The sequence below is a fragment of the Suricata suricatta genome, chromosome 14 (genome assembly GCF_006229205.1).
Source record: "Suricata suricatta isolate VVHF042 chromosome 14, meerkat_22Aug2017_6uvM2_HiC, whole genome shotgun sequence".
Classification (NCBI taxonomy): domain Eukaryota; kingdom Metazoa; phylum Chordata; class Mammalia; order Carnivora; family Herpestidae; genus Suricata; species Suricata suricatta.
Genome location: NC_043713.1, coordinates 60,151,682 through 60,157,229, shown reverse-complemented (window position 1 = coordinate 60,157,229; position 5,548 = coordinate 60,151,682). Strand labels below are relative to the sequence as shown.

At 41.8% G+C, this 5,548-nt stretch overlaps 1 long non-coding RNA gene across 1 annotated transcript; it reads left to right on the top strand.

The window, feature by feature from the left end:
- The first annotated feature begins 410 nt into the window (after nt 1–410).
- Nucleotides 411–2,044, top strand: LOC115277948. The gene is made up of 2 exons (XR_003902605.1): nt 411–1,352; nt 1,732–2,044. It is a non-coding gene; the product is annotated as an uncharacterized LOC115277948 (long non-coding RNA).
- Nucleotides 2,045–5,548: the final 3,504 nt, after the last annotated feature.

The following is a 5,548-nucleotide window of genomic DNA, read 5'->3' as shown; positions in this document are numbered from 1 at the left end:
TAGGTCTCTACTAAATTTGTCTCCTTAAAGAAAAATTAAGACCACATCTATCCAAATAAAAATAGTAACAGATTCTATTAGAAGCTTTGATAAGTTGTCCTGGGAGAGCAAAGTACAAACATCATTTGTCTTTAGACAAAAGGAAAGGTTCCTCTAGGTAGGAACAATTGAGGGGACATTTGAGTTTAACGAAGTTTTGCCACACTGTAAGGATGGGTCAAAGTTTCCCAGAAAATAGGAAGGCTGAACATGTACCTATGAATTGAAACAGCTACAATTTTTAATAGTCTTGTGAAGAAGCAGGTGGTGAGGATACCCCTGGATATCGAAGGACAGAAATGTTTACTGAACTGAGCAATTACAGGATCAGCTGGATGCTTGTCTTCTGGTGGGCGTTTCAGAAGGTAAGAGTGGATGCTGGAGGCCTGCAGGAGGACAGGGCACTGGGAAGTGCTTCCATCGTCTTTGACATAGCTCCACCTAGCGGGCAGCTGTGTTTACTACTACTTCATTCACCAAATCTTGTTCATGTGTCTGTCAAAGTCACTCAAGAACTACAATCCATCCGGTTTTTTACATTTGAAGAATAAAGACCCAAATAATTGAGACACAACAAAAACCCCTCAAATTTCATTGAGGGATCACGAATGAAGATACTTAAAATATGCATAATTTATGAATTATTGTTATGACCTTCACATATTTTGAATCTCAAATCTGTTTAAAATACGCTTCATTGTTTTTGATACACTGATAATCTTATACTGTGCAGTAGAACGTGATGTCAGTAAGAGATTTCTACTTTCTAGTCATTGAGTGGCAATAAAATCAAAGTGAAGAATTTATCTCCTAGCATTGGAACCAAACACAGCCCATTTCCATCCTCCCCTTCAGCTTGGCACCCCATGATTCCTCCAGCATAGGTTCTATGCCCATCACTCTGGGCTCATATTAGTAAAATTAGTTTTGATTTTAAAAAGTGAGTCAAATTGAAATTTGGGAATTAAAAAAGTGACTCAAAATGGGAATTTTATGACGCATTCTGTGGTGTACAGATGAAGTATACTTTTTTTTAACCGAGAGAAAGAGAGAGAATTGTATAGAGAGAGTAATATTAATGAAATTAAGTATACAGATCAGGTTTTATCTAAAAGACAAGGAAAACATTGTATTTATTAACCACGGGTAATTCTTCATGTTTATCAATACTCAAGTTCAAAATTTCTGAAACTACCGTTCCTTTGGAAATTTCGGCTCAATGTGAAATAAAAACATATGTGGCAACATTTCTGTCATCAGTAAATCTCAGTTCTCCCAGAATGAAATTAAAATATAATTGGATGATGAAAGAGGTGAGTCCTGGCATGGTAGGGGGGGAAGAGAACCCTTTAGCATAGAGAGCCCCTTCTGAATTGATCTCATTTCAGAACTGAGTCCCCTTTGAAGGGAGTTGGAAACCAGAGAAGACTCTCCTAGAGGGAGAATCCAATCTTATGCACCCTCTTTGGCACTGTTCAGTGTTGTACAAAAGGCAAATATGAAACAGCAAAGTCGAGGGAACGAATTAGTATACGAACACAGCAAATGTTGTTGAGGTCACCTCCATTCCAAACACAGCATGTGCCCCCAGGGATGTTTTGTATACTTGGGCTCTCTGCTCTCGGAGCTGTGAGCGGGACTAGATTTTCAATACCCAGGCTGAAGAGATGACATATTTTTCCTTTTCCTTAGTCAGATCCTGACTTGGACTATTCTACCAGATGCTGAAGTGAGTTTCCCCATTGACTGATTCAACCTCTCACCTGCTCTTATGGGTCTGAGCCATGGCCAGATTGGAGTGGTTCTGTGAGTTGGGAGGATCTCTCAGCCTAGACTGGCAATCGTGGGCAGAAATAGAATGAGACCAACCGATGTCAGCTACAGATTGTCTAGTAGCTACATTAAACATGGTGAAAGGAAACAAGACAAAAATCATTGTAATTGACCAAATGGTACCACTTCAACATGTATTGATTTAAAAAATATATTGTTTTAAAAATCTCAACAAGAGAGTTTCATTTATTTTTTTTCTTATTCTGTCTTCAGAATCAGTGTGCATTTTACACTCAGAGCACAGCTCAATTCAGAGGAGTTGAATTCCAGGGGTTCAATTGCCACAAGTGGCTGGTGGCTACAGTATTGAACACCCCACGTCTGGTCCATTTTGCCTGTTCAAGTCAAAGCTGAATGACTAATCGAGCCTTTTATTCTAATTGGCATCTCAAATATCAGAAGATGATCACCAAGAGTCACTTATATTTATATTTGTTGTGTATGTCATTTCCTAGTATCGGGATGACACGTAGTGGGTATATGACATGTTTATGCAAGCAAAGAGGATAAAACCCCGCACACTGCTATTGATTCAGCTCATTAGGAAACTAACATCATGCTCATTTTCCCGCAAAAAGTGGGTATGGCTAAATGTTGTAAAGAAGGAAGTAGATGTCACATCTGCCTCAGTTATCTTGAAAAACACCTATGCCCTTAAAATGTGGTGATGTCCACTGCCTACAGTGCAACATTTCATTCCAGAAGTAGCTCTGTGAAGATGGATTGTTGTGCCAATTCTGTCTATAGTCACTCAAACATAAAATCAAGACAGATGGTCAGCTGGGGAAGTCTGTGTCCAAGATTGAGGACCTGGAGTGGCCTTTGAGAACTACTCTACAGCTTCACAGAAGGATGTTAAAAACCAAGGCGAGGCATCTGTCCTGTCCCAGGTCCTAAGACTCACGTCCGGGGACAGGTGATAGGAATTGACCTCAGCTAAGTAAGATGTTGAAACACAAGGTCCAAGCAAACATAAGTGACCCTTTTAGACCAGACCCTCTCCTGTGGGCAAGGAACACGTTACCACTCTCTCAGGGAGAGGCAGACAAGCTCTTCTCCAATCAGGGAACCAAATGTAAGGGATTACAAGAAGAAAAGCACAAATCGGGGCACCTGGTGGCTCAGTCAGTCAAGTGTCTGGCTTCAGCTCAGGTCATGATCTCACGGTTTGTGAGTTCGAGCCCTGCGTCAGGCTCTGTGCTGACAGCTAGCTCAGAGCCTGGAGCCTGCTTCAGATTCTGTGTCTCCCTCTCTCTCTTACTCTTCCCTGCTCATGCTGTCTCTGTTTCTCAAAAATAAATTTAAAAAACATTTAAAAATTAAAAAGAAAAGAAAAAAGAAAAGCACAAACCCCATCCTCTGGGCCTTGTAAGGAACAAGAGGTCTAATGATACCGGGTGGGAGTGGTGACCCTGTCCCCCACCCCACGGGTAGTGTAGCCCATCAGGACATCTGCACAGTCACAGTGGGCTGTGAAACTCTCCCCTCTCCCTCACTCATAAGCCTCCTTACTAACACCCTGTCAAACTTGGCCTTTGTCTTTCCATTAAAACACAATCAGTACACTTCAGAGTAAAATCATGAATTACATGTCTTTATTTTTTCATAAACTTTATCGTCAACTTGGTTTCCATATAACACCCAGTGCTCTTCCCCCCAAATGCCCTCCTCCATGCCCATCAACCCCCTTCTCCTCTCCCCCTCCCCCTTCAGCCCTCAGTTTGTTTTCAGTATTCAAGAGAATTATATGTCTTTAGCATATTCCAGTTCGAGCAAGGTAAGGGCACAGAAGATACTGCTTTTTAAAATATACTACAAGTTCTATTTGTTATATTTATTTACCAAATTGGAAAGAGAAATGTAAAAAGTGAAAGTTTGACTTCATCTTTGCCAATTCTTGTGGGAAGCGGCAAAGATCTCAGCTCCTTGGCCATTTGCTAGCCGGATTTGTCACTCCCTGTGGGGAGTTGCAAAATAGGCAGGGGAGCGCCACTCCCTGCCAGAGGAGAAGCCAGAAGAGCAAAGATCAACCGCCTGCAGGCAGGGTGGTATCGGCCCCTCAGGCGCTGTGCTAGAACACTTTGGTCTGGTTCCCCTTTTACTCCAGTCTTAATCCCTTGACCCTGTTTCCTAGCAACCGACCTAGGTCAGCTGCCTTGTTTTCCCGCCTTGAAACCTTTATAAGATACAGGGTTTTCTGAATAAAGAGAAGAGGCTTGATCGGATTCCGTGTGTTGTCTTTACTCTCTGTGCGTCCCCCTTCCTGCCCTTTCTCTGCCTCCCTCAGGAAAACAACCCACGAGGATTGCCCCGTGGGCCAGAGCGGCTGGGGCGCCTCAACGTGCGACTGAGTGAGGGAGCAAGACATACTGGCCACCCAACGCGCGACCTGAGTGAGAAGGGATCCAGTGAAGAACGCCGATCGGTAAAAATTTAGCTGGCCAGTTTACCTGGTCCTCGTGCTGAAAAAGTTAAAAAAGCCGGCCAGTCCACCTGGCTCACGCGCTGAAAAAAGTTTCGCAGCCGGCCCACGCGAATCTCGCCTCAGACCCACGGCTGGAGTTTAAAGGAGTTCAAAGGAGTTTAAAAGGAGTCAGCTACGCTGACTCGTGTGGAAAGCAGCCGACTGCAGGCAGTCCACGGCTGGAGTTTGTGATCGGTGATTTTAGGGCAGAAATTAATAATAGTCTAAACAGAGACTCTTAGAGTACAGGGAGTAAGGTATCCAAGTGTTTTTCTAAAACCTCTGCGGAGGAAGAATGATGGCCTCTAGGTGTGTGTGTGAGTGAACCTTTGTTTGTCTTTGCGTCACTGTATTATAAAAAATAAGGGATAACAAATAAGGGGCAATTACAGAGTCTGTTCTACTTGTTTTGGGTTGCTGCAAACACCCTCCCATAAAGATAGGCTAAGAGTCAGGAATGTAAATTAAGCTTTGAGCCATATGGAGTTAAAGAAAGAGGAATCCGTATAGATATAATACAATGTATGCTTTAAAGGGGTCAAAACATCGCCTCAGCAAGCTGCACAGTTTTTACATATTGTAAAACAGCTAAAAGTCTAAAACTGCCCCGTTGCCCAGGGCAACCAGAGGGCCCTCAGGTTGTAACTGCTGGGTGGGGAGAGGCCAATTTGCATAACACTAGCCTCTGCCTCTGCCTTAGGTGATAAGAAACAAAAGACCACAAATCAGGGTGGTTTTTTTTTTTGGCACCAAATTTCGATGTTAAAATCAACTATAGGGAACAAAGTATCTTAAGTTTGTTGGTTAAAACAGAAATTTATGTTCTATCTAAATCTACCATAAGTCAAATAGGTTCCTATGAGCTCTACTCCCACCAACTTTTAACAAGCGTATGTTAAAAGGAAGGTTAATTTGGTCTGGTCTATAGTTTTCACGAGTAATTGTGAAAATCGATTTTGAGGCTCTTAGTAAGTTAAAACGTTAAGATTTTACTTGATAATAAATTAAGATTAAATTCATTGGCTGTCTAACAAGTTAAAACTAAAGCAAAAGTCAACTAATTAATATATTGATATAAGATAAGGCCTGTAGATGTCTGTGCCTTTTAACTTGTGGCAAGACAACTGGGGATATTTAAAACTTAAAAAAAAAAAAAGCTGCTTTGTACTTAATTAATTCAAAAGTTTACCATCTAAGAAAAAAGTTTTGATT